General features: G+C 35.9%; 1 pseudogene; it reads left to right on the top strand.

Annotated features, from left to right (window-relative positions):
* The first annotated feature begins 10,409 nt into the window (after positions 1-10,409).
* LOC101645527 lies at positions 10,410-11,942 on the top strand (annotated as a pseudogene).
* The last annotated feature ends 6,427 nt before the right edge of the window (positions 11,943-18,369 follow it).

The raw sequence follows: 18,369 nt of genomic DNA, 5'->3' as shown, positions 1-18,369 counted from the left end.
TCCAAATTTTGCATTCCAATTGCCAATAGCTATCGGTACATCTTGATTTGCATGTATGATCAATTTCAGACTCACCTATATAATTTGTCAATTTATCCTTCACTCACTTTTGTGGTTGGTGCATGAAATTGGATTATAGTTGTTTTCATTGTATTTCCTTGAAGATGGATACATTGATCCTATCACAAACAGCATTGTATTTTATGATGGATTTAGCAAGACCTTTTCTGGAAAAGAATACTATGCCATTCTTCTTGATTTTGTTATTCCCACCGGGGTAAGCCATATGAATTTTGCATTCAAATGGTCAATATCTCTCAATTTCAGCTCAATAATGCCTTGCATATAGATTTCCATGCATTCAATTTCATTTTGACCACTTCCAATGTTCTTAAATGCATAGTTTGCATATTGCATGTTCTCATCATTAGATTTTTTTTCAGCAGCTGTGTCTCCTGATCTTGTGTCTTTCCCCATCAACAAATGAACATTTTGAAGAGTCCCTTCCCACAGGCTTTAGCCAAATCACATTACCATGGTTGACTCCACTCTCATAAATCATCTCTTCCATCACATTTTGAGTGCCTTCCGATGAGTGGCCCATCCTCTGGTAGTATCTCTGACAACGTTCTGCCTACTTTGTTTAGGCTTTTAAATCTGTAATGTTAAAAATTATGAATATATTTCTAAATGTGTTTATATTTTGAAATTTAAAAAAATCATACTCTCCTGACTTAATAAAGAAATTAAAAACTTTTCTCATTTTTTATGGATGCAGTCGCACCTTAACTTGAAGATTTTTTATTGCAAATTTTTTTGTTTTTTATCATTTTTTATTTAGTTTGTTAAACAGCTTTCGGAAGATAACAAATTACTTTTTCCAGCACTATATTTTACTAAACTTATTAATTTTATTTCCTTTCAGGATAAACTATGGATCTATATAAAGTCAATTATTTTCCAGGTAACTCAACTCAAGTATAGTTGAAGGAAATTTCATTATGCTGATTTACTTTGAAAAAATAAGCTTACGTTAATTTTAACAATTAGAAAAAGAAATTCTTTTATGTAGACCTTTTTCTTTTTCATTCTTATCTCCAAATACATATAGGATTTGGAATTCTCATAAGTTCCCACTAATTGTTTTCTAACTCTTAAAAACAAGTGTGAGGACTGTGCAGGACTAGTCAGTGTTTTGTCCTGTTGTACATTGGTTGATTATGAGTTAAAACCAATGCAAAAGCAACTAACAAGAAAAAGCTCATAGAACAATCAGAAATATCAGTAGCTCATTTCTGCCTGACATCTTTTATTTATCGGTGGCACAACGAGTTGGGCTTGAAATTGAAAGTTTGCAGTTCAAACCAACCAACCCCTCTGCAGAAAAGAGATAAGTTTGGCTAGTTCTGTAAGAAATTACAATCTCCAGAACCCTAAGGAGAAGTACAACTCTGTCCACGGAATCACCATGAGTCAGACTTGACTTGATGATTATGGGTTTTATTTTGTTTACTCTTTGTTTTTAATGGACTTTTAATCAAATTTAGGTATATTTAGTGATATAAATTCAAAGTTGATCAAACTATGCATTCTATCTTGTACATAATTCATTATATTACAGTTAACATCAATATAGATAGAAAGATAAATGTATATCCTTAAATCTTCCATGCAAAGGCTTTTATATAACTACACGTTATGATTTAAGATATTATTAAGAGTTAATCTTTGTTGATGTATTACATGCCGTCCTGTTGCTTCTGACGAATAGGCACTCGATGTGCAATAGAAGAAAACATTTCTGGTCCTGTGCCATTCTCACAATGGTTTTTACTTTCAAGTTCATCGTTGCAGCCACAGTGTCAGTCCATCTTGTTGGTAGTCTCCTCTCTTTCACAGGCTCTCTACTTTATTAAGCATGATATCTTTTCCCAGGTATGGTCTCTCCTGATAACATGTTCAAAACACAGGAGACCAAACCTTAACATCCTTGCTTCTAATAGAATTCTGGCTGTATTTATCCCAAGACAGATCTGTTTGTTCTATTATCTGTGTATAGAACTTTTAATATTTAATAGTCTTTAGCAGCACTATAATTCAAATACATCAATTCTTCTTTGGTCATACTTATTCAATATATAACATTCACATGTACTTGAGGCTACTGATGGTTCATCTGATGTACTTTAGTCCCCAAAGTAGCATCCCTGCCTTTCAACTCTTTAAAAATGTTTTGTGTAGTAGATGATAAGCGCAGTGTTATTTGGTTTCCTCACTGCTGCTTCTGTGAGTATTGATTGTGGAGCCATACCAGGTTAAATCCTTGAAAACGTAAACTTGTTCTTTTTCACTTAGCATAATGTGAACTATTGACACATTTGTGAGGATTTTAATAGTCTGTATAAAGTTGCAATCCATATTGAAGGCTGTAATATTTAATCTATTTCAGCAAGTCCTTAAAGTGTTCTTCACTTTCAACCAGCAAGTTTGTGCCATCTGCACATCACAGGTTGTTAGTAGGCCATCCTCCACACACGATGCTTATTCTTCTCCATACAATGCAGCTTCTCTGATGATTCACTCATACACTGAGTGAATAAGAATGGTGGTAGCATATAAGCCTAACACACACCTTTCCTGATTTTAATTCATGCAGTATTCCCTTGTTCTGATACACAATTGCCTTTTGATCCAAGGTGAGGGAGGGGATAAACGGAGCTGATATCAAAGAGTTCAAGAAAAATTAAATGTTTTGAAATTGATTGTAGTAGCAATTGGACAATTATGATTGATCCATTTGAATTATGAATGCTATGACATCTGTAAGAGTTCCCAATAAAATGATTAAAAATAGAAAAGATACATATTGAGCTGTCCTTTTCGATAACGAATATGATCCCATTCCTTTTTATTTTGTCGTTCCTGACACAGTCAACCGGATGACTGTGTGATTCAGATGGCTAAGAGAAGTCCATTTCGGTTCACTAATGCCTAGGATATGAATCCTTGCACAGCTAATTTTATTTTTGATGAGTTCCTATTTTCCTAGGTTCATAGTTTTTACATTCCAATTATTAATAGTTATTTGCAATTGTTTCTTCTCGTTTTGAGTCATGCCCCATCTGCAAATTAAAGTTCCAAAGGTTTTGGTCCATCCACGTCGAGTAGATTCTACTTTGAGAAAGCAGCTATGGGAGTGACGTCCCCACCCGAGGCCTCCTCTTGCGGCAGTATGTCTTGCATTTGTTTTCTAAAGCTATTCATGATTTTTTAGTGTCTAACCATTTTCTCTTGCTATGTCTAAGTTTTTCCGTAGCAATTCCTCGAAAATTGGCAGCCTATTCATTTGGTTTTTTTTTGTAGCCAATTCTTAATCTAGAAGCTCTGCTGAGACTTGTTCACTTGGTAACCCTGCAATTATTTAAAAGACCAGTGATATAGCTTCTTGAATCATAACAATATGCAAGCCACCACAGTATAAAAACCTGACAGACAAATCATATTATTGTATAGTAACTTTATTTTTATTTATTTTTGAATAGTCCCAATGAGTAGTGCTATTGTGTTAGGCTAGCTTGTCTAGAGAAACAGAGCAAGTAACACACAGATAGGTATGAAGAAGATATCCGGTGAGGGGGAAAGGGGTGACAGATTACACAGCTCTACATACAGCCTCCTTCCCCGGGGACGGACAGCAGAGAAGTGGGTGAAGGGAGATGTTGGACAATGTAAGATATGACAAAATCATAATAATTTGTAAAGTATCAAGGGTTCAGGGGGAGGGAGAGGGAGGAGGGAGGGGAAAAATGAGGAGCTGATACCAAGGGCTCAGGTGGAAAGCAAATGATGAGGGAAACAAATGTGCAAGAGTGATTGACACAATGGATGGATGTATGGATTGTGATAAGAGTTGTACAAGCTCCCAATAAAATGATTTAGAAAAAAAGAAAAAGAAGACATCCCAGGCCAGTCCAACTCAAGTCCCCAGTTCAAATGCTCACGGATGGTCTCTTTAGACTCAAGTAGCTGCAGGCCAATGACACAGAAAAATGAAGCAAGAATCAGGGTGATCAGATGCTGGACGATGAAGAGTTTTATTTCATATCTTTTTGTTGCTGATAATCACAGGAGATATTGTTCTGTTTATTAATTTGAAAACCATGAAACATTATATGACAGTTTCAAACTAAAAAAAGATACATGTGTACAAAGTTATCTGTAATGTAGCAGCCCAACAGGGCAGAGTAAAACTGCCAGTGGTGAGTTTCTGAGCTTTTAACTCTTAAGCGGGGAGACAGCCTACTCTTGCTTCCGAGGAGCTCTGACTGGTGGTTCTGAACTGCTGTCCTTGTGGTTAGCAGACCAAGGTGAAGCCAATACTCCACCAGGGTTCTGCAATACTGATTTCGGGGAAAAAAACTGACTGTCATGGAGTCGTTCCAACTCATAGTGACTCTTCCGGTTTCTGTGGATTTCTGAGACTGTAACTCTTTACAGTCATAGAAAGGTTAGCCTTTCTCTGGTGGAGCGACCTCTGGGTTAGTGCTGTGGACCTTGAAGTTGACACCCCGCTCATAACCACTACACCAACAGAGCTCCTACATCAACTCTAGTAGAGATAAATACAATCTTAAAAGTAAGAATAATTTCTGCCTCAAAAGCATCTCTCGGTTTTCCAACTTATAGCATCTTCATGATTATACAATAAACTAATGAAATAGTCAAAATTATTTGATGAAACATACATTCAAACAGACTCAAGTCTTTTATTATGTCTAGAATAAAAAAAAAACCCAAAGTATAAACTAGTTACTTCCTTGCTTAGAATCATAGTTTAAATTCTTTGTAGGAAAAATGAAGGAATATAAATCTGTCACTACTTTCCAAGTAATTCTTTTTAAATACTAAAGTTTTAGGGTTTGGGGGAATAAAACTAGTGTGGATTCTGATGCTCTTAATTGAAAACATATAGATCTTTCTGTTTTATCAATCCTACACATTGCATTCTGAGATTCAATGTTTCTGAATGCAGTCTTAAATTATTCTTATCACCATAATGTAAATCTAGAGTATATGAAATTAACTGTATATAAACAAGCTCCTGGAAAATCTTAACACCTATAAGTCTAGTATTTTGCTTTTGTCTCTGTTATTCTACCCACCATTGTGGAATTACTACTAATTATAACGTTAAAGTTCATTGGATTGGGCATTATCAATATAATATTTGTGTCTAGGCTTTTCCACTGTAAAAATGCTACCAGCTACTCAAGTTTAGCTCACTTATCTTTCTTTTTCTGGAAAAGGAATTAAAGATAATCTGCTGGCTTATTTTATATTCTTCAGATCCTGTGCTTGTATACAATGCTGTGCTCTGTCCAGCATATGACTTCCTCTTAAACACGGGTGGTAACGAATGTCCATTCTGAGTGTATCATCACAGTGCTTGCCATTGTTCTCACAGGCTAATGTACAAATAGTTTAGGTCCTTTGTTGGAATTTCCCCCCTTATCACCCTCCCTTTCTGCTGACTTCATGCAAAACTCTTGGTTGAGGTTGCAATCTTGTTGACAGTCCATCTTTCATTAAGAGAAAATTGGTAAATCTGAATTCCAAATAAGCCACAACATGATTTCTTTATTTCAAAACAGATTTTATCTTAAACATTTCACATAGGTTAATATTAAATTAAAATAAACTTTATTTTTTATCATTTTTAAGCAGTTGATTTCCTCTGAAATTGAATTTCAAATTCCTCATTGGATTTCATTGTAGGAAATCAAATTTTTCACTCAGACGGTTTCCAACTTGGTCATTTATGATCGCATACTTGTGATCATAATGGTAGTCATAAGAAGTGGCATGTGTTAGATGTATGTCCCTTTTAATATTGTTTCTTATTTAACAAAAAACATAAGAGAATAGCTTCAATATTTATAAAATGTATTTCATATAGTTTTATTCATTTTAGAAACTGAAAAAGAATAAAATATTTAATTAAATATGTTTTTATATACTTATTAATCTTTTTTAAAAGTAAGAAGGGTAATAACATACATTATTCAAGAACCTACCTGGAATTCTCTTCCAAATATAAACTTTATTAGTGTATACACATGAATTTCAAAATATTATGAATGTTACAGATAATTCAAACAAATTACTTTTAAATTATAATATTATCAGCAGGTTTTAGAGCTTTTTGCTAAAATTGAAATTTTGAAGTATGTGCTAATGGGTGTAAATTTATTCACCTCTCAACTCAATATGAATTTATAAATTCTAAGTGTATATGATCTTTGAAAGAAACAAACAGTATTGGTCTTTTTTGAAGAAATGTTGAAAATCTTCTTGCATATATCAGTGATGATTGGCTAGTCATCAGCCTCTTACTAGTATAATTTTAATTTCAAAGTAGACTAATAGGAATTGACTGCTGTCTGCCTGTGCACATACTTAAGTGATAATAAGTATAGAATTACTCGTCAGTGGAGGCTTATGTCATAAGCTGACTGTCTAAATGATGAATATATAATGAAATTAAACAGAACTGAGACAGATGGTCCAAGCTTTTGATAAATGTGTATATCTTCATAATAAGATAATAAGTCCATTGCCTGGAAGATCAATTGGGATATAACAGCTTTGAAAATGAAATCATTTTATTGCTTGGCACTTATGAGACATGGTAAGAGCAAATTCTATTTTAATATATTTAAAATATTGCTTATTGTCTACCAGACAACTTGTTTAAAAATGGAAAATTAGATATTGTCATTTTTTTTCTTATATCAAAACAATTCTGTTTATTTCATAGACTTTAGAAAAAAATCATTAATTTAATTTTGTACAGATTAATTGCACAACCTCACAAAATAAAGGAATAAATATAATATGTAAGATGTTCTAAGTGAATTCTTGAATCCTCATTTTTGAAATCTAAATATATTTTTAAAATGACATATCAGTATACTTTTTTATTCTGAGAAGATGTTTGGATGTTTAGAATATTAATAACAACATTTTTATAATAAATTCCTATTTTAAAATGATATATATTCAAATTAATTGAATCACAATATTTCAATATTTATCAACTTGGCTAGTCTATGATTCCCAGTATAATGTAATTATCCTCCTTTTTGGTACCTCAGGCAGTTATCCTAAATGTTGCAATTTCATACCTGTATGATATAAATGAGGCAGGATTAGAGACAGTTATATTTATGAGACAAAATTCAATTTACAGTATCAGTATGTGAATTTTGAACCAATCTATTTTTTGACATAAAGGGGAAGAAATTGGTGAGGAAGCATCAGGGAATCTACAACCACTAAGAGAGAAGCGCCAGGGCACTTTGGATCCAGTTTACTGTGCTAGGAACCTCTTAGAACCAGAGGGAGATTGATTCCAAGAAGCATGAAGTCTCCAGGGAAGGTTGGACCCACAGATGCTGAAAATAAATGAGGAATTTCCTCCTGGCATGCACCTACAGAGAAGGAAAGCTGTCCTCTATCGCTGTTGTCCTGGATGTGGACTTCTAGCATATTAAATTGTGAGTGAATAGATTTGCTTATTATAGCTCTTCAATTTTAGTATTTATCTTATTGTAACACTAGTTAATTAAGACATACACACACCATTGTTTTTGTTGTTGTTGCCATTTTTTCTTTTATTGCTTTGTTTTGTTTTGGGGGGACTTATTATTATCTCTGCAGGTCAATTTAAATAAGATAAGCTGAATGAACAGTCTGGAGGAGAAAACAATGGTACCAATGATTCTGGGGGGACATGGTAGAGGGAGTGGTGGGGGAAAGGAGGTGGTGTTGACCAACCCAGGGATAAGGGAACAACAAGTGATCCAGAATCAGTGGCAAGGAGGGTGTAAGAGTCCTGGTAGAGATTGATCAAGGACAATGTAACCGAGGGAAATTACTGAAATCCAAATGAAGGCTGAGCATGATAGTGGGACAAGAGGTAAGTGAAAGGAAATAGAGGAAAGAAATAGGAGGAAAAGGGCATTTATAGAGCTCTAAAAATATAGGCATGGACATATGTAAATATATTTTATATGATGATGGGGAAATAGATCTAGGTGCATATATTTATAGGTTTAGTATTAAGGTAGCAGATGGACATTGGGCCTCCACTTAAGTACTCTCTCAATGCAAGAACACTTTGCTCTATTAAACTGGCTTTCCATGATGCTCACCTTCCCGACACGATTGATGAAGACAAAGTGGGAGCATAAACAAATGTGGTGGAGAAAGCTCATGGTGCCTGGCTATCAAAAGATATAGTGTCTGGGGTCTTAAAAGCTTGACGGTAAACAAGTGGTCATCTAGCAGAGAATCAACAAAGCCCACATAGTAGAAGCACACCAGCCTACCTGACCATGAGGTGTTGAAGGGATCAGGTATCAAGCATCAAAGAACAAAAAATCATATCATTGTGAAGGAGGGGGAGTGATGATTGGAGACCCAAAACCCATCTGTAGGCTACTGGGCATCCCCTTACGGGATTGTCTCAGGTAGGAGACGAGCCAGACAGGGTGCATTGTAGAAACAATGAAACATGTAACTTTCATCTAGTTCTTAAATGCTTCCTCTCCCCCACTATCATGATCCCAATTCTACCTTACAAATCTGGCTAGACCAGAGAAGTACACTGGTACAGATAGGAACCAGAAACACAGGGAATCCAAGACAGATGATCCCTTCGGGACCATTGGTCAGAGTGATGATACTGGGTGGGTGAAGGAAAAGTGGGGTAGAAAGCGGAACGAATTACAAGGATCTACATATAACCTCTTTCCTGCGGGAATGACAACAAAAAAGTGGGTGAAAGAAAACATTGTACAGTGTAAAATATGACAAAATAATAATAATTTATAAATTATCAAGGGTTCATGAGGGAGAGGGGAGCAGGGAGAGATGGGGGAAAATGAGGAGCTCATACCAAGGGCTCAAGTAGAATGCAAATGTTTTGAGAATGATGGCAACAAATGTACAAATGTGTGTGACATACAATGGATGGATGTATGGATTGTGATAAGAGTTGTTAGAGGCCCCAACAAAATTATTTATTAATTAAAAAAAAAACTTGATAAGTGATAGATAACCCCTTAAGCAAATAGTTTGTTCAAAGGAAGGCACATCATTGTTCAAGTAGTATAAAATAAATTGGATAGCATTCTCTAGCTATGAAGAAGTTTAACTCAGAGTGGGTGAAAGGGATCAAATTATTTATATCAGAAGGAAAGAAATTTAGAACTCAAAGAACATTTAAATGAATTGTAAAGTTTGCTTACTGACTTTGCTTTTCAAAGCAGTGCATATCTCCTTCATTGTCTTCTAGCTTTGCTAGCTATAAGAATAAATGCGTCTTACTGAATAAAAATAGACATACACAAACAAGAACTAATAAAATTAAACTTTAAAAACATTATAATAAAACAATGGATTTAAAATATTTACTAAAGAATCCCACATACCATCTGCCATCTAGCTGATTCTAACAGTGACAATATATATCAGCTTTATATGAGCAGATTACATACTTTTTTCACAAAGAGGAGCTGATGAATTTGAATTACTGACTTTTCAGTTAACAGCCCAATGCCTAATTCACAGTGCTAAGCCATGACCCTAATGTATTACTTGGAGGTCACTTTAGCTAGTAATTTAATAATGTGTTTAATATGTAAATTAATATGAAAATTAATTTAATATATAAATACAATGTGAAATAGTTAACCATATTATGGGCTTTGACACATCAATGTAGACTGATAGAATTAAAATGCATATAACAAAATTGGCAATATAATCTCCCTAAAAAGTTACAAAGTTTTTTATACAAATGAAAATGAAGAAAGTACCCAACACAGCATTTAATTTTTAATTTTTATTTTAATGTTAATTTTATGTTTAATGTTAAATTGGCAGTAGAATGACCCATTAAACACTGAATGGTTGGGTTCACTCCCAAGTTAATGTATGATTGAGAGAATAAATACACAATTCTTATAATATTTACATACTGTTTAAATAATTAAAAGACCAAGGGTGATTCAGTAGTTCAGCACTTAGCTGAACACCTGACTAATGGTTTCATCCACCAGCAGATTCTCTGTGGGATACAGACGAGGCAGTTTGCTTCCATGGTGATAAGGGTTTGGAGCACTGGGAGACCATCTCGGCTGCCTGTAAAGTCACCATGATTCACAATAGACTCCGCGGCAATGCTTGGTTGTTCTTTCTGCTGTTTTCTCCTAAAAGACTTTACGAAAGTTATACAATTCTCATCAGAAAAATCTTGCAGATCTTTATTTCAATCGTTCTTAGGAAATGAACCTATTTTGTAGGTATTAGTAGATACACTTTAGAGTTGGGACAGAGGAGACAAGATGCTGCTGCGGGCCCTGCAGGGGTTCTAACCCGGGCTGCACGGGGCTCCCCGTGTCTACCAATGGGCCCATTCTGGGTGCTCGGGGGCAGGTACTGGGAGCTCCTCAAAACTACCTCTCCCACCCTTGCCCCACATACAAGACAGTATCACCAGTGATCTTATAGCTAATAACGTTCCCAGATATGCTGAGATTGCCCATTTGACATTACCGGATGGCATAAAGAGAAGTGGACAGGTGCCGGAAGTGAGTGGTTCTAAAGCAGTGGTTCAGGTATTTGAGGCACTTCCGGTATAGATGGAAAAAAAAACAACCCCAAAACACCCACAAAAAAAACCAAACGTCTTGTGAATTTACTGGAAATCTTCTCTGACCACTAGTATCTCAGGATATGGCTGGTCAGATACTCAATGAATCCGGAAAATCCATTTGACTGACTCCTCATTGTGCTGGCTGAAGACTTTCTTGACAGCAAGGGTGAGCCAATGAATATCAGTTTTGCATCTACCCAGAGGCGAGGATTCAGACTGGCATTTCAATCATAGGTGGCATGAACAGCATTTCCAGGGGACAGAACATTCAATTTTTTCTGATGCTAGCTTACCACCCCTCAATGAGATTTGCAGCCCTTATCTGTCTGCAGGATGGTTTGGTAAAGAAATCCAAAGACGTGGTAGACTACCGTGAAGAAAATTTTGCAATTGTTTTTGCTGCTATGGGTGTAATCATGGAAATAGCCCAGTTCTTCAAGTCTGACTTTGAAGAAAATGGGTCAATGTACAATGCCTACCTCTTTTTGAACTTGACTAATGACTTAACCATTAAGTAAATCATTACCCCTCAGTTGGCTCTAAGCATAGCTGCATTCCTTGCCTACCTATATGAGAAGCATGTACTGGTTAAACTCACCGACATGAGTTCTTATGCTTTGAGAGGTCTCAGCAGCCAGAGAAATCCCTGGTCGACGAGGTTTCCCAGGTTACATTATACAGATTTATCCACAACACATACACATATTGGGCTGAGTAGAAGTTATAAATAGCTCTATTACTCATATCCCAATTATCACCATGCCTAATGATGATATCATTTACCCCATCAGCAACTTGACTGGAGATATTACAGAAGGACAAATTCACATGGCTGGCAGCTGCCAAACAGACTTACCCAGCAATCAATGTGCTTCTCTCATTGTCACAGTGAATGAACCCTGCTATCGGAGAAGGTGTGACCAGGAAGGATCACACTGACCTGTCTCACCAGCTGAATGCCTGCTATGCTATTGGTAGAGATGTGCCAGTCATGAAGCCATAGTTGGAGATGCAACCCTCACCTCAGATGATCTCCTTTACTTGAAATTTCTGCAAAAGGTTGAGAGGAACTTAATCACTCAGGGTCCTTACAAAAACTGTATTGTCAATGAAACTGGACATTGACAGGCAACTGCTCTGGATCTTCCCCAAAGGAAGACTGAAGAGAATCCTTCAGAGCACCCTGAGCGAGTTCTACCCATGAGACTCGGCAAATCGTTAGCTGCTGCTTCATTGCTGGCTCTGAATTTTTGTGAAACACTGGTTCTTTACCTTTGTTCCGTTTGCACTATTTTTGGAGTTTACTGTGTTACTCTGCAATAATAAAACAAAGCAAAACAAAAATAACAAGGAATGAGTAACATACTGTGCCCTTGTTCCAATGTTCTAAACTGATAATAGACTTTAAAATACCCCCTATTTCAAAAGCCTGGATCTTCTGTGCTTCATTTAAAATAGCTGCAAGGATGGAGGTGAGGTTCTCTTCTTGATGTGTGTATTTGTACACAGTAATGTATAAATTAGTTGCCTAGTAATGTCCTCATTTTATGGGTCTCCGCGACCTGGCCTCTCAACCTACTCAAGAGCATCCCTATCTGACAGTCTAATGCCTTGGCCTCCAGATTTGGGCCACGGTCAGGACTGAAAGGATCCACCTTCAGGAAGAGCTTCAAAGCTCTTCCCTGAGCGTTTGCTTCTGGATGGTGGTGCTTGCTGCTGCTCTAAGCAGGTGGCTTTACTGTCCACTTGCTCTGTCGTTATGAATGGATGAGCAAAGCAAGCTTTAGTCTCCTGTTGATGTCAGTGTGTGTGGAGGTGGGGCTCTGTGGCTTACATTTATTCCTCTCAGTAACACAGACTCATACAACCTTTGCATACCTGGACTGTCAGCTGGTAAATGCCTCCTCTGGTGAGCCTGACTGAGTTTCCATGCAGAAGGATCAGAGAATCTTGGGAGCATTGGACCGGAGTGAAAAGAAAGTGACACCTAGTTTCATTCATGTTCCGAGTCTCCAGTAGGGGTTTATGTGTCTGGATTGTTTTTCAGATGCAGAAAGCAAAGTGGAAGGAGAAAAGTGGCTGCATTGAATGGATTAATTTGAATTCTGTTAGACAACAACCTTTGAACATTGGTCATCTTCCTGATTTCTGGACTTTTCATGGTAATCTTGTGGCACAAGTGATAGAATTTAAAAGTTATAAATGCATAATGAGTGATGCGTCCTCCTGTTGGCCCTGAGTGAGTATTTGCGCAGCTCTGCCATGTCCACTGTGTGGTGTCTGTGTGTTCTCTGTAACCTGGGTGCAATTGCAACTTCTCAACTCTGTTAAAATCTGCTAAACCGAGCTCCAAGATAGTCCAGATAACTTCCCAATTTATTCAATAATCTTCATTGGTTTTTGAGCAAAAGTGCACCGATTTTCTCAACATTGTGTCCATTCGGGAAGGTGACAGAAGTCCAGAATGAACTTTGTCATCTTTGTCATCAATCAATATTTCACCTTTTTTGAAATATTGTACACTTTTTATACACTTGAGTATTTCCCATAGGCTGTCCTTGTAAGCTGTGTTCAACATCACAAAGTTTCTGCAGCAATTTTCTGCACAGGAAGAAATATATCACATCTGCATGTTGTTCTCAGAAATCAATGATCAAAAAATGAAGTTTGAGCTAAATTGCTTTAATGAAAATTCACCGTGATCAGAGAGAACCTTCCCAGGTCACTGGGTTCAGTAACCAAGAGTGAGCTGCTAAATGCTCACCTAGCGGGAGAAATACATAATATAAAAATGCAGCCCAGTGGAGCTTTTTTACCATTTTGGGGGGTTCCCCCTTGTGTATGTACATATGTGTGTGTTTCATTTTTACTATGGAGTAATAAAACTGTTTTTCTTTTTTTATTTTATTTTATTTTATTTTTTTATCAATTTATTGGGGCTCATAAAATTCATCACAATACATAGATCAATTGTGTAGAGCACATCTATACATTTGTTGCCCTCATCATTCCCAAACTTCGCTTGCCTCTTGGGTTCCCGGAATCAGCTCATTTTCCTTTTTTTCCCCCTCCCCCTCCCTTCCTCTGCCCCCCTCCCCCATGCACCCTTGATAATTTATAAATTATTATTATATCTTATATTACACTGCCCAGCATCTCCCTTCACCTACCCCTCTGTTGCCCATCCCCCAAAGAGGAGGTTATATGTAGCTCTCTGTGATCAATTCCCCCTTTCTACACGCCCCTTTCCTCCTGGTATCACCACTGTCACCCCTGGTCCTGAGTGGTTCATCTGTCCTAGATTCCCTGCGTTTCCAATTCCCATCTGTACTGCTGTGCATCATCTGGTCTAGCCAGATCTGCAAGGCAGAATTGGGGTCATGGTAGTTGGGGGGAGGAAGCGTTTAAGAACTAGAGGAAGGTTGTGGGTTTCATTATTGTTATACTGAACCCTAAGTGACTCATCTCCCCACTACCCCTCTGCAAAGTATGTCCAGTTGTCTAGAGATGGGCATTGGGTCCCCATCACGCGCCACCCTCATTGATGAGGATATGATTTTTCTCCCCGCCTTTAGTGTTTGAAGCCTGGTCCCTTTGGCCCTTCATGATCACACATGCTGGTGTGCTGCTTCCATGTGGGCTTTGTTGTTTTCTTAAATTAGTGAACCAGATCACTTTCTTCTATAACAGCTTTATGAATATATTAACTTTGGGTAGGGGTGTTTATGGGTTCAAATTGATGTTTTATTTCTAATTTATATTAATTTTTAAAGCCAGCTGATTATTATTGGATTTATTTTCTTACAAACAGGAAATTAAATGTTAATTTCACTTAAACCAGGATTGTGCTTAATTTAATAGTTCAATGGGAGATAACTTATACTTGTTAAACTATATTTAGATATTATTTACTATCTATTTTGTATATTGTTGATAATTATCTTAAACAAAAGCTTTCTTTTAAAAATTTTATTCTGAATTGAGAGAGAATTCACTGAGAAGATCATCAGTTTTGTGTTTAAAAAAAAAAAAATATATATATATGTTTTTCATCTCACGGAAATCCCTGCTATATATTTTCACTTATCCTACTTCCTCCCAATTTCTTCTTTCTTTCCTATTCCACTGAGCCATGTCCATATATAAACAATTCCCAGTTGATTTTACATAGTTGATTATTAAAAAGTGTGCTACTTCACTAGTGTTATTGTTCCTGGTACAGACCCATCGGTTGTTTGGTTTAATATTGACCTGTATGGATGAATTCAATTAGGCCCAAGATTAATTCTTCCTCAGTGGCAAGTCCATCTTATTAAGAATTGCATATTTATTGTATATGGTTGAGCTCCCTGAATATAGTATGTACCCAAGAAATAACTGAATTTCATAACTTTTTTATGATCTGATAATTTCTTTTTCTTTTTTGTGTTCATAATATCTACTTACTAACACATTTGGAACATACAAAGCATCTGCCTTTCAACCACGTGCTAGGAACAGGGGTATTGCTTTAGGCGCAATGAAGAAACAAAATAACCCGCTGCGATGGAATCCATTTCGACTCACGGCGAATCTATAGGACAGAAAATAATTGCCCCCTTTTACTCCCCACACTGTCAATCTTTCCAGGAGCAGAAAACCTCATCTCTTTTTGAAAAGCTGCTGTTGGACATGAACTGCTGACCTCAAGAAAGCAGCCAAATGTGCAACCCACTACACCATCAGGGCTCCATCGTTTTAACATGCCCATCATAAATTCCGTTATCTACACAACATACAAAAATATATTTGAGAACGCTATTAGAGTATTATCATGGCTTGGGCCAGGAGCGCTTTAGTCCTTAAGTTAGTAACCCCTTGCTTTTCAAAACTTTAAAGAGTTCTTGTGCAATAGATTTGCCCAATGCAACATGTCCTTCAATCTCTGCTTCCATGAGGATTGGTTGTTGAGTCAAGCAGATGAAATCCTAGGCACCTTCAATCTTTTCTACATTTACCACAGTGTTACCTACTGGTCCAGTATTCAATTAGATGCATTTGAATTGTGATACTGGAGTAAAATATTGAGAGTACCATGAATTGCCAAAAGAATCAACAATCTGTCTTGGAAGAAGTACAGCCAGAATGCTTCTTAGAAACAAGGCTGGTGAGATTTGGTCTCACATTCTTTTGACATGTTATCAGAAGGGATCAGTGCCTGGAAAAGGACGTCATGCTTGGTAAAGCGGAGGAGCAGTGAAAAGAGGAAGACTTTGAACAAGATGGATTGATATAGTGGCTGCAACAATGGATTCAACATAAGAACAATTGTGAGGCTGGTGCAGAACTGGGCAGTATTTGTTCTGCTGTACGTAGGGTTGCTATGAGTGAGAACCTAATGAAACCACATTACAGTATTGATAGACCACTGCCAAACTCACACCAATGTGACAAGGCAGAATTAAGTTTTTTTTGTTCTTGTGAAGTCCCATTTAACTCATCAATTTTAAAAGGCATTTCCAAAACCATGAACTTAAAAATTTCTTCGTGAGTATTTTCAAATTATCCTCTAGCAATAACTTGTGTGACAATTGGTAAAACCTCGCCAGATTTTAAAGACTGCTTATCAAACAAGTACATACATGTTTTTGATAGTAATGTATTGGTTGCCATTCAAGGAAATGATATTTAAATTTTTATTAGCAGTAATACAGAGCATTTTGATCCCACCACCCCACTTACAAGATAAAAACATAACTATAAAGGCAAGGTTATTGCAAAGATAACAGAAATAATAAACTTCTGAAAAAAATTTGGAAAAAGCGTTAGATTCATTTTGTTTGGTAAGCTATATTAACTCTAGAAAATTATAGACTAATTTCTAATTGCAAATATTTGTATTTTCTTGGGATGCTTTAGACATTTAAAGCTCATTAAGAAAACTTATGAATTTCAAATATTTTTAATAGTTTTGCATAAGGTTTTCTCAAAAGACTATAATTATTTTAGATAAATCTTGGCAAAACACACACACAGAGAATAGATATTTGAACAACTACTGGACAGGAGCTAGATATGAATATTACAGTGACAGGAATTCATGACAAATTATTTACGATCACATAATAATTATATGTTATTATATTGTGAATTGGAATTTTGCTTTATTACTATTTATTAACCTACAAATACATATTTTTTAGATTTACTTAAATCACTTTATTTGGATATCTCTGTCATGCAATTATTTACCTTTTAAGGAATTTAAAATGCTCTTGGTAACTGCTTCATTTTGACATATAAATAGGCATCATATGAACTTATCTGTGCCTGATGGTTTTAAGTGCTCATAGGTCAGCTAGAACTTGGTATGCCAATAACTAATAGAGTACAATAAATTTAAAATAAATTTCTTAACTGAAGTTTGTGGATAGTACATTGTTTCTTCCTAGACATTGGCCTGTCATTTTTCAAAACCTAATTTTTCATAATACATTTAAAAATTATTCTTCTACCCTGGTGTTATTTCTTTATGCACTTTTGACTACTCATATCACTTAATATTAACAAAAGTATTTTAATATTGATGTTATATATACTTGTTGTTATATATCTTGAACATGCAATTATTCTTTGTATTCGGATGGAATAAGAATGTGTGATGTGTTCAGAAAAAGCAAATAGCAAGGCCAATACAAACATATAAATGCAAATACATATAGCCTGGGCTTAATTTAGTATCATAATTTTGCATCTGTATATAAATTGAATATGCAAGTATTTTGATTGGTGTTTAGTGTTTTAATAGAAAATGGCTTTGGTAAGTCTTGAGAGCAACTAAGTAATTGCATATACCTCGGCTCTTAATCTTTGTGTGTATGATGTTTTAATGAGTTATGGGATTGTAAGAGTTATGTATATGATCCATTTGCCTAAAACATCCTTCGAAAAACTATTCATTTAGTTGGAAATTAAAGAGCAACAATATTTGAAATGCAATTAAATAGTACAAGACATTTTCTTTGTTCTTAGACTCATTGTTATTGGTTACCCATTTCCTCCCAACTTCCCCTGCCATATCACCAAGGAACCTTTAATCCAGTTACTGTCTCTATAAATTTGCCTACCTTGGATTTCATATCAGAAAAACACAGCAATAACAAAGTAAAGCAGATAAAAAACACAATCCAAAAGGAAGCAAAAAACCTTAAAAACTAAAATAAATTTTAAATGGGTCAAAAAAGCAAATCAAATTATAAGGTGTTAAATTTCAACCTAATTACATCTGCAATACTCCATTTCCCCAGGGATTTGCATGATAACAAGGCTATTGACATCCTTGATCCATGATTAGAGGTATTTCACAGACTTAATCCAAGTATATTTCCCTTTCACTTCTTTTTAACTGAAAGAACTTTAAAATGTGTCAAATGGGAGTTCAATTGATAAGACATTACATTTTAATCTAGCTATACCCCCAAAATTGACTTTACAATGCTCTCTCTCATAACCAGGTAATTTACATCCTTCAAGTATGATCAGAGGGCTTTCTGTCGAAGCTTAATCTATGTGTGCACCCTGTTAATGGACTTTGGGCTCCCACAGTCATCCATAGCCTTCTGCAAACCAAATTGTTTCACAATTTAGGCTCCAACACCATTTCTTCCTTC

Source organism: Echinops telfairi, unplaced genomic scaffold (genome assembly GCF_000313985.2).
Source record: "Echinops telfairi isolate 266 unplaced genomic scaffold, ASM31398v2 ScPeMD7_7468;HRSCAF=8506_0, whole genome shotgun sequence".
Classification (NCBI taxonomy): Eukaryota; Metazoa; Chordata; class Mammalia; order Afrosoricida; family Tenrecidae; genus Echinops; species Echinops telfairi.
Note: the sequence above shows the minus strand (reverse complement) of the source record. Positions and strands in the feature narration are given on the sequence as shown.